Source organism: Eubalaena glacialis, chromosome 2, assembly GCF_028564815.1.
Source record: "Eubalaena glacialis isolate mEubGla1 chromosome 2, mEubGla1.1.hap2.+ XY, whole genome shotgun sequence".
Taxonomy (NCBI): Eukaryota; Metazoa; Chordata; class Mammalia; order Artiodactyla; family Balaenidae; genus Eubalaena; species Eubalaena glacialis.
The window spans coordinates 138177395-138189878 of NC_083717.1; the positions used below are offsets into that span (position 1 = coordinate 138177395).

The window sequence follows — 12484 nt, forward strand, 5'->3', positions numbered from 1 at the left end:
TAGGAAAAATATGCATTAGCAACATGGAGATAACATTGTGGTCTCCTTGACCAATGTGAAACACAAGTAGACAAAGCAACGGCCTCGTTGTAACTGACCGTGTCCCTAGTATTAGAGAATCTGTGCTGGAGTTAAGTTTGTAGGGGAGCAAAACTTGCCTCCCCAAAATGTCTCTTTGGCATGCAGATTATTTTGAGCTGAAAACAATCAAGGTCCTAAAGACTCAAAAGGAACCTTTGACCTTATCCCTAACTGCCTAAAAGAATGTAGACGGAGGACCTGTTCCTGGAAGGGGGCTATCACCCTGGATAACTACAGTATGAACTAGGTGTGGCAGACAGGGAGGAACCTAGCAAAGCCTGTTTGTTAAAATTCCTCTCTGTGTCCCATTGTCTCTGCATGCCTCAGCAAACACTCATTTACCAAACATTTGCTTTTCTATTTCCATGTCAATTGCCTACCTCCCCTTTGATGTCCCAAACCACTATGGCAACATTCTCTTTTGTCTTCAGCTGAAGATGATTTTTAAGGTGAGGGTTCCAGCCATTCTGGCAAGTTACTCAGTTTTCATGGGTCTCTCCTGTGTATACATGTTATTAAACTTTTGTTTGTTTTTCCCCTGTTAATCTGCCTCGTGGCAATTTAATTCTTAGACTAACCAGAAGAACCTAGGAGGGTAGAGGAAAATTTCTTCCTCTCTGACAAGTTTATTCCTTAAGGATATTTAATCAAAATAGTTTACATTAAAAGATTCATATCATTTAGGTCTACATTGATAATGTCCACATTATATAATATTCTGAGTTTGCTAAAAACATATTTTATAGCAGAGCATATACATTGGAAAAAAGAAGTGAGGTAACTGAAGTAATGTTTAATGTAATTTATCATGGTGATAAATTGATCATGCTCATAAAAATGCATATCCTCTACTACCAGGATAATTAGAGCAGATATTTACTGATTAAATATTCCATAACTTGCTTTAGTTCTTTTCAACATGTAAAAATAGACATATCACAAAATTATAGAAATCTAGTTTTTACAGCATGATTCCACATCTGGGCAATTTCTTGACATGGTAAGACTTTGTATAGCCAATATTTATTGGCTTTTATTGTAAGCCCTAAAATTGTTGATAACCAATTTAACACAACAAGTGGCAAATGGGTGTATTTGTGTGCTATTTTGTACTCTGTTTTGCTTTTGCAGATTATAACTTTGGATAACTTAATCCCTTTAAATTAAACAAATTCACTTGTTTAGATTTCTAGAACTAACATTGTGCTGGGAAAACTTGGTTTCTTCTCTCCTCTTGCTCTTTTCCAATTCCATAGCATTGCAAAAGCTGTAGACTAAAATTTCTGGGCTCAGCTTCCTCATCTGTAAAATAAGGGAGTTGGATGAGGTGATCTCTAGAGCCTCTTTTAATCTAAAATTCTGCTGCTTTAATTTATTTTTATGCCTAATTTGTTCAGCTTTGTCCTGCATTTATCAAATTTGTCAGACAATGGTAAAATAGCATTCTTTTAAATGCATTTTTATGTACATATACTGATAATTCAATACAGAGTGGTCTCAATCATCTGCAAGTTTCTTTGAAAATAGTATATTACTTGGCTGAATTAGGGTAACAGGTGCTTCATTTCTCAATTTTGCTTCAAGTAGCTACTTCTTAAAATTTATGTTCTGTTGATCCCTTATGTGTAGATTAACACACAACAAAATAAAATAATTGGTATTACCTTTGCTATACATAAGTCATCATTCTTTCCATTTTTAAGGTTACTGTAATTTATTTACTTGTAGTTGTACTCTTCACTGAAATATGTATGCTGTGCCTCCTCAATTGTTTTTTATCGTCCTGCTATTCAGTTATTTTCAAATTTCTTAGTACAAAAAGAAACTATGTGGATTTTTAATCTTGAAATTCCAGCAAAATAACAAAAAGCGAGAAGACTAGCATAAATGAAATAAACATCAAATTATTGAGGCAGGAAAATTTAACAACATGATCTAAACTAAGAACCGATTGCAAGTGTGGTACATAAAATAGTCACTTTTATACTTTTATGAATTCTTATTTCTCAGCACGCTATGAAAATTATTTCACTGGTAAATTCTGTCTAGCAACACCCCTCCCCACATATTCTCTATTATGCATAGACAAGGAGAATTAAAGGGTAAGCTACCTTGATTGGCAAAATGATATCCACAAATGTAATTACACATACACACATATTCATAAACTCCTTAATCCCCTTTATTCAGATTGAAGTTATTTATTTCAGTATCATGCAGATACAGACTATTTGAAGAAAATACTACAGAGATGTAATGCTTCTTTTCAATACTTGCAAGAATTTCACTTTTTCAGGAAAACCTCATAATAGTCAATCTCATAGCATCATGTACTTTGCAGTACATTCTAAAAATTGTAACTCCACATTCATTACTGCAATCATATTTGATTATCTGCCTTACCTCTAGCCTCTGAGTTCCACCTAAGCATGGAGTATTTCTGGTTTTGGTCATCATTGTATTCTCTTCATCAAACTTGTTGCCTGGATGATGAGCTCAATAATTATTTATCAGATGAGTAAAGGAATGTATGGTTCCAAGGACAGGGTTCAGTAAAAACAGATGGAATTAAAAGGAAATTGAATATTTTATCAGTAAAAAAATATTTTTATAACACATAAATATTAGACAAAAGGTAATTCATTATTTCATTATCCTCCTGTCCATCAAACTTGAGGAATGAGTTCATGCAATGGGTGGGAGACTGGTCAAGATATCTTCTAAAATTGCTTCCAGGTTAAGATTGTGTCCTACAAAAATGCATATTTAATAAGAGTTACTGGATCAAAATTATGTGAATGAGATATAATAATTTGTATTTCCAATATATTTTAAGTATTAATAAAGACATTTTCTTGTTTTCTCACAAACCAGTTTTATTTTGAATTCTTTTGGAAATATTGCAGGAAGAGTAAGCACATTTGTTTATGTTTGTCTCTAATGTGAACACCTGAAACCATTTCTCCCCAGTACATGAAAAATATATTCAGAGCAACAAAACAGGATGTGAGTTCTTGTTAGACAAGGAATTCTTTTATAAGATACAAGTAATTCATTATAGAATATTACTAACTTGATACATAGAATTATTCATTAGATAATGCAGATATTTGTTACTGTTGTCTTCTTAAGAAATTAAATGAATACAAATATGGAATCAGGAAAATATTAAGAGTATAAAATTTGACAAATATTCAGTTTCTGACTCTGCCATTCATATGAAGCCTTGAAAAAGGCTCAGTTTGTTTATTTATGAGACAAAGTTCATAATAGAATCAACCTACTAGGTTACTGCAAAGATTAATTAAGAATATAAGAGAATGTATGTAAAGGTTTAATAAAATTACTCCATAAATTTTAATTTTAATAAGAGGAGCATAATTTTTATAATCAAAAAGCACCATCTCACTAAAATATAAAACTCAAAGCACCTTAAAAGCCTTTCTCTTCTCCTGATGCAGGAGTAACACACATAGCAGTTTTCTCAGGAGAAGGAGGGGCAAGAGATTGGTTTTTTCATGATTTCCTAGCTCTCCATATTGATATCTCCACATATTAGCTGAATTTCTGGCCTCTAGAAATGGAAGGAATGGTGAGGAACTTTTACTTGGTTGGTTCAGTAATGATCCTACATTGAGGTCTATGGTTATAGTAGACATACAATTACTGGTCATTCTCTCCTGAGATACACCCTTCCTCAGAGACTCTCTGCTCTCTCCTTGAAGACATCATATGAAGTTCTCTTTAATTTTTAAAACATTTATATGTTTATGTTCCCCTTTTTTAAGCCACACTGAGATATGATTGACAGACAAAAGCTGTATACATTTAATGAATCCAACTTGATAAATTTGGAAATAAATATACACCTAAGAAACAATATACAATATACACCTAAGAAACAATCATTGTGATCAATGCTAATAAACATATCCATCACTTCCAAAAGTTTCCTCGGGCCTTTATTTTTTTCTGTGATAAGTGGAGTTAATGTAAAATCTACACTCTTAGCAAATGCCTAAGTAAACAGCATAGTATTGTTTAACTATAGATATTATGGTAGACAGTAGATCTCTGAAACTTATTCATCTTGCCTAACTGAAACTTTTTATCCTTTGAGTAATACCTACCTGTTTTCCCCTTCCCCTTGCTAAGCACCATTCTACTTTGAATCCATGAGTTTGATTATTTTATATTCCTCATGTAAGTAGGATTATGTAGTAGTTGTTCTGTGTCTGGCTAATTTTACTTAGCATAATGTCTTTCAGGTTCATCCATGTTGTCTCATATGGCAGAATTTCCTTTTTTATGGCTGAATAATATTCCATTGTATGTATTTTCTTTATCCATTTTCTTTAGTCATTCATCTTTCCTTGAATGTTTACATTGCTTCCATGTCTTAGCTATTGTGAATAATACTGAAATGAACACAAGAATGCAGGTGTATCTTTGAGACTCTGATTTCAGTCCCTTTGGATAAATACCCAAAAAGTGGGATTGCTGGATCATATGGTAGGTCTATTTTTCATTTTTTGAGGAATCTCCATATTGTTTTCCATAGTGGCTACACCAAATTATATTCCACCAAGACTGTACAAGTTTTCTTTTTCTTCCATATCCTCACCAGCACTTGTTATCTTTTGTTTTTTATAACAGCCATCCTGAGAGGTGTGAGGTGATAACTCATTGTGGTTTTAATTTGCATTTACCTGTTGGCTAGTAATGTTGAAACATTTTCTTGTAACTCTTGGCCATTTGTGTACCTTCCTTGGAAAAATTTTCTGAGGTCCTTTGCTCATTTTTGACAGGGTTATTTGATTTTTTGCTATTGAGTTGTATGAATTAATTATAAATTTTGGATATTAACTCTTTATTAGTTATGGTTTTCAAATATTTTCTCCCAAACCATAGGTTACCTTTTCATTCTGTTGACTGTTTATTGCACTGTGCAGAAACTTTTCAGTTTGATGTAATTTCACACATCTATTTGTGCTTTTGTTTGCTGGTGCTTTTGGTGTTACATCCAAAAAATAATCACCAAAGTCAAGGTCAAGAAAAATTTTTTCCTATGTTTTCTTCTTGGAGTTTTAGAGTTTCAGGTCTTATATTCAAGTTTTTAATTCATTTTGAATTGAATTTTGTGTAAAGTATAAGAAAAGGGCTCAATTTCATTCTTTTGCATGTGGATATCTAGTTTTTTCAACACCATTTGAGGAAACTATCCTTTCCCCATTGTGTATTTTTGGCCACTTGTTAAATATCAGTTGACTGTGTATGCATAGATTTATTTCTGGGCTCTCTATTCTCTTCCATTGGTCTGTATGTCTATTTTTATGCTAGTACCAAACAGTTTTGATTATTGCAGGTTGTAATATGTTTTGAAATGTGAAAGTGTGATGACTCTAGCTTTGTTCTTCTTACTCAAAATTACTGTGACTATTTAGAGTATTTAATTTAGTGCTTCTATATGAATTTTAGGATTGTTTTACTGTGTAAAAATGCTACTATGATTTTGATAGGATTGCATCGAATCTGTAGACTGCTATGGGTACTATGAGCATTTAAAAAATATTAATTCTTCCAAACTAGGAATATGGGATGTCTTTCCATTTACTTGTATCTTGTGAAATTTCTTTCATGAATGTTTTATGTGGTTATCAGTGTATCAGTTCTTCACCCATTTGGTTAAGTTTATTCTTAAGTATTTAATTTTCCATTGCTATTGTAAATGGAATTTGTTTTCTTGATTATTTTTTAGATAATCTATTGTTATTGTATTGAAAGAATGGTCCACCATATGCAACTCAATAAATATTATATACCACATTAGCAGAATGGAGGATAAAAATCACACATTCATATCAGTACATGAAGGTAAAGCATTTGATAAAATTCCACACATGTCCATGGCAGAAACTATCAACAAATCGGTGCAGAAGAAATTTGTCTCAATATAATAAAGGCCATATGTGAAAATCCCACAACTCATATCATACTCAATGGTGAAAACTAAAAGATTTTCCTTTAAGATCAGAAAATAGGCAGGTATGCTCATTTTCACCAATTCTATTCAGTAGAGTACTGGAAGTCCTAGGCAGATCATTTAGGCATCAAAAAGAAAAAGAGACAAAACACATCAAAATCAAAAAGGAAAAAGTAAAATTATCTCTTTTTGAAGATATGTTTATATCATATGTCTATTCATATTTTAAAGACTCCACAAAAATACCATTAGAACTAATAAGTGAATTCAGTAAAGTTTTAGGATATAGAACCAACATACCATAGTTCTCTTTTAAAGGCTCATATTATTGGTTGCTTTCCACTCCCTCATTTATCTCTTGGAATTTGTCAGGTCTCCGTTTGGTTGCATTAATTCATTGTTACTAGGAATCCCTTTCTTTTTTTTAAGATTTTAATTTTTTAGAGCAATTTTAGGTTTACAGCAAATTGAGAGGAAGGTACAGAGATTTCCCATATACCCCTTTTCCCCATGTGTACATAGCCTCATCCACTATGAACGTTAATCACCAAAGTGGTACAATTTTTACCAGGATGAACCTATATTGACACGTTATAATCACCCAAAGTCCATGGTTTACATTAGGGTTCACTCTTGGTACTGTACATTTTATGGGTTTGAACAAATGTATAATGGCATATATCCATCATTATAATGTCATACAGAGTATTTTCAATGCCCTAGATATCCTCTGCTCTCTGCCTACTCATCCCTCCCATACCTAGAAACTACTGACTTTTTAATGTCTTCACAGTTTTGCCTTTTCCAGAATGTCCAATCTTTGGAGTCATATAGTATGTAGCCTTCTCAGATTGGCTTCATCCATTTAGTAATATGCATTTAAGGTTCCTGCATGTCTTTTCATGGCTTGATAGTTCATTTCATTTTAGTACTCAGTGCTATTCTGTTGTCTGGATATACCATAGTTTATTTATCCATTTACTTACTGAAAGACATCTTGGTTACTTCCAAGTTTTGGCAATTATGACTAAAGTTACTATAAACATCTATGTACAAGTTTTTGTGTAGAAATAAGTTTTCAGCTCCTCTGGGTAATACCAAGGAGTGTGATCACTGGATCACATGGTGAGAATATGTTTAGTTTTGGATGAACCATCAAACTGTTTTCCAAAGTGACTGTACTATTTTGCATTTCTACCTGCAGTGTATGAGAGTTCTTGTTGCCCTACATCTTCATCATTTGGTGCTGTCAGCATTCTGGATTTTGGACATTAAATAGGTGTGTAGTGGTATCTCATGGTTTTAATTTGCATTTCCCTGATAACATATGATTTGGAGCATCTTTTCATGCATTAATTTATCATCTGTAATCTTCTTTGGTGAAATGTCTGTTAAGGTGTTTGGCCCATTTTTTAATTCAGGTTTTTTTTAATTGTTGAGTTTTAAGTGTTCTTTGTATATTCTGGATAATAGTGTTTTATCAGAAGTGTCTTGCAAATATTTTCTTCCAATCTGTGATTTGTCTTCTAATACCCTTAATATTATCTTTTGCAGAATACAAATTTTTAATTTCAATCAACTCCAGCTTATCAATTATTTCTTTCATGTATTGTGTCTTTACTGTTGTACCTAAAAAGTCATCCCTATATCCAAGGTGATCTAGATCTTCTCCTATTTTATCTTCTAGGAGTTTTGTAGTTTTGCATTTTACATTTAGGCTTAAGGTCCATTTTATGTTAACTTATGTGAAGAGTGTGAGGTCTGTGTCTAGATTAATTTTTTTGGCATGTGGATATCCAGTTGTTCTAGCACCATTTGTTGAAGAAACTGTCTTTGCCTCATTGTATTGCCTTTGCTCCTTCATTATAGGTCAGTTGACTACATATTTTAGGTCTATTTTAGGACTCTCTATTCTGCTCCATTGATCTATGTGTCAGTTCTTTTGCTAATAGCACACTCTTGATTACTGTATTATAATACAGTAATTACTTGATAATCAAGTAATTACTTGATTATAATAAGTCTTAAAGTTAAATAGGATCAGTCCTTCAACTTTGTTATTCATTTTCAACACTGTGTTGGTTATTATAGGTCTTTTTCCTCTTCATATAAACTTTAGAATCACTCTTTCAGTATTCATAAAGTGACTTGATGGGATTTTGATCAGGATTGTATTAAATCTATACATCAATTTGGGAAGAACTGACATCTTGACAATATTGTCTTTCTATCCATGAACAGGAATGTATCTCCATTTATTAGTTCTTCTTTGATTTTATTCATCACACTTTTATAGTTTTATTCATCTAGATCTTATATTTTGTTATACTTAAGTATTTCATTTGGGGTATAATATAATAATAGTATAACATAATAATTTATATTATTATAACATGATAATATAAATGGTATTGTGTGTTTACTTTCAAATTCCACTCTTTCATTGCTGGTACACAGGAAAGCAACTGATTTTTGTATATTAACCTTACATCCTGCAACCTGCTATAATTGCTTTTTAGTTCCAGGAACTTTCTGTTGATTCTTTCTGATTTTCTTTATAGACTGTCATATCATCTGAGAACAAAAACAGCTTTAGATTCCCCTTCACAATCTCTTTACCTTTTATTTTCTTTTCCAGCTTTATTGCATTAGCAAGGACTTGTAGCACAATGTTGAATAGGAGTGATGAGAGGGTACATTCTTGTCTTGTACCTGATTTTAGTGGAAAAGCTTTGAATGTCTCACCTTTGAGTATAATGTTAGTTGTAGGCCTTTTGTAGATAGCATTTAACATGTTGAGAAAGTTCCTCTCTATTCCTAGTTTACTAAAAATTTGTGTCATGATTGGGTATTGTATCTTGTCAAATACTTTTTTGTCATCTATTGATATGATCATGTGATTTTTCTTTTTCACCCTGTTGATGTGATGGATTACATAAATTGATTTTCAAATATTGAATCAGCCTTGCAGTCCTGTAATAAATCCCATTTGATTGTGGTGTCCAACTATTTTTATACATTTTTGGATTTGAATTGCTAATATTTTGTTTCATATTTTTGCACCTATGTTCATGAGATATATTGGTCTGTAGTTTGCTTTTCTTGTAACTGTTTTTGGTACTACAGTAATGCTGACCTCATAGAATGAATTAAAAAGTTTTCCCTCTGCTTCTATACTTTGAAAGAGACTATAGAGAATTGGTACCATTTCCTCCTTAAATGTTTAGTTGAATTCACCAGTGAACCTATTTGGACTTTGTGCTTTCTGTTTTGGAAAATAATTAATTCAATTTGTTAAAAGATACAGGCCTATTCAGATCATCTATTTCTTTTTGTGTTAATTTTTTCATATCATATCTTCCAAAGAATTGGTCCATTTTATCTATGTTATCAAATTATAGACATAGAGTTTTTCATAGTATTCCTTTATTAGCTTTTTAAATTCCTTGGGATCTGTAGTGATATTCCCTTTTTTATTTCTGATACTAACATTTTTCATCCTCTTTCTTTTTTTTTTAATTAGCTTAGCTAGATGTTTATTGTTTCTATTGATCTTTACAAAGAACGAACCAGCTTTTGGTTTCACTGATTTTTTTTTTCTGCTGATTTACTCTTACCAGTTTGATGATTTCTGCTGTGTTATTATATATTTTCTTCTGCTTACTCTTTTTATATTCTTTTTTGGCAGCACAGTGAATGTCCCTTATTTTTACTATTTGTAGAAAACTGGCATTTAGATTTCAAAATTTATATTACAAAGTTACCAGCAGCAGTTTTAGACATTTCAACGATGCTTTTGAACTCCATTTTGTTGACATAGCAAGGCTATTATTCCATATTCAAAAAGCAGGACTTGTTCCAGGTAGACATATTATATATCCTGTAGATACTCAGAGGCCACACTGCTCAGGACCCATGTGTGACTATGTCTTCTTCCCTTTCCTCTTCACTGTCAATCATCAGTGAGGCCTGATTGATCTGCATTCTCTGCCAGGTATCAGACAGACAATAGAAAACCCTTCAGGCGCTCCACTTCAGCGAGGGTTGATGCATTAGCATTCTTGACTGCTTCTACATCCTCTGAAAGTGGCCCGCCTTTCTTTTTGTCACTTGGCAAACCATAACCTGGATTGAAAGTTTTGCTTCTCATGGAAATATCCTTTGCAAGTTGTGCCCCTTGTCTGCCCTTGAACGTTTTCTCTGCTTCCTGGCACTCTTTAAGTTCCACCTTCTGGAAATCCAATACTCTGACTTGTGGAACTTTATAAATTACATACAGTCTGTTATACTACTTCTTTGTTAGAAGATTTCTTAAAGTACATAGAGAAGTCAGTTATCTGAGAGATGTCAAAGAGTCCAGATCATCCAGTTCCACAAGATTATTGCCGGTGAGAATAAGTTCTGTCAGGGCAGAGCCTGACCAAGTCCATCACCTATATGGTATATTCTATTGTTGTTCACTAATAATTTTTTCAGTCTTCTGACTAAAGAAAAACCACCTAGTTTCCTGATTACATTGCCAGAAAAATCAATAGCATCAAACTGGTCTAAGGTAGCACCTAGACTTTCAATGACAGGAATTTTATACTCCTGGAGGTCCAGCTTATGGCTCTGCATGGCTTTGGTGTACTGCACTGCCTGCTAGATCATCTCCATCATCAGCTTCACTCTCCTCCTCCAGTGATGTCGTGCGTCCACTGCCACACACCAGACATTCTCTTTGCTTACTTTGGAGTTAATATGGTTTTTTTTTTTTGCTAGTTTCCTAAGGTGGAAACTTAAATTATTAATATGGATCTTCTTTTCTAATATATGTATTCAATGCTATACATTTCACTCTAAGCATTGCTTTCACTGCATCCCACAAGTTTTAATTAGCTGTATTTTTAAATTTTTATTTATTTCAAAATATTTTAAAATTTCTTTTGAGATTTCTTTTTTGTCCCATATGTTACATAGAAGTGTGGTGTTTAATCTCTACATATTTGGAGATTTTCCAGATGTCTTTCTGTTATTGATGTCTAATTTAATTCTATCGTGCTCTAATTGAAATTCCATGATTTCTATTCTTTCAGATTTGTTAAGATGTGTTTCATGAATGTGACCTATTGTGGTGAACACTCCATGTGAGTCTGACAAAAATGTTAATTTTGCTTTTGTTTGATAAAGAGGTTTATGGAAGTCAATTATGTCCAGTTGGCTGAAAGTGTTGTTGAATTCAACTATGTCCTTATTGATTTCAGCCTCATGTATAGTAGATTAATATATTACTCCTTGCATTTCTATCAGTTTTTGCCTCAGGTAGTTTGATAATCTGTTGTTAAGTGCACACACATCAAGAAATGTCTTCTTGGAGAACTGGTCCCTTTGTCATTATGTAATGCCCTTTTTTATCCCAGATAATTTTTCTTCCTTTAAAGTCTGGTCTGTCTGAAATTAACATAATTAACATTCTTCTTTGTTTTGATTATTGTTGGCATAATGTATTTTTCTCCATCCACTTACATTGTCTTTATACATATATATATATACACACATGTCTTTATATATAAAGTGTATTTCAACTTATAGTTGGGGCATGTTTTTTGACCCACTCTAAGAATCTGTTTTTAATTTAGACTATTGACATTCAAAGTGAGTATTGATGTAGTTGGATTGATATCTACTCTATGCATTATTTTTGCCTGTGATCTTTGTTTCTATTTTTGTCTTCCACTCTTTTTGTTTTTTTATGGTTTAAATTGGGCATTTTATATTATTTTATTTTCTCCCCTTTCTTGGCATATTAGTTACACTTTTTTTTTTTTTTTACTTTTTTAAATGTTTGCCCTAGAATTTGCAATATACATTTATAGCTAATCCAAGTCTCCAATAATACTAAATCCCTAAATCCCTTCACAGGTAGTATGAATACCTTATAACAACCAAATAATCCTAGTTTCTGCCTTCTGCCCCTTGTATAATTTCTGACATTTATTTCAATTATATATAAGCATATATGAGCACACACACACACACACATATATGTAATTGAATGTGTTACTGCTGTTATTTTGGTGAACAAACTGTTATATCAATTAAGAAAAAGAAGAGGTTTTATTTCACCTTCTCTTTTTCCTTCATGCATGCTCGTCCTTTCTTTATGTAGATTGGATTTTCTGACCTATATTATTCTCCTTCTGTTTTTAAGAATTTCTTTTAACATTTCTTGCAAGGCAGGTCTAGTGGCAACACATTCTCTCAATTTTTGAGAAAGACTTTACTTTTCCTTCACTTTTTAAAAATGAGGTATAATTGTCATATAACATTACATTAGTTTCAGGTATACAACATGATTTGATATTTGTATATATTGCAAAAATAATCATCACAATAAGTCTAGTTCATCCACCACAATACATAGCTACATTTTTTTTCCTG

The 12484-nt window shown here is 32.4% G+C and overlaps 1 pseudogene; it reads right to left on the minus strand.

Moving 5' to 3' along the window:
- Positions 1-9970: 9970 nt before the first annotated feature.
- LOC133084696 (U2 small nuclear ribonucleoprotein A'-like) lies at positions 9971-12191 on the minus strand (annotated as a pseudogene).
- Positions 12192-12484: the final 293 nt, after the last annotated feature.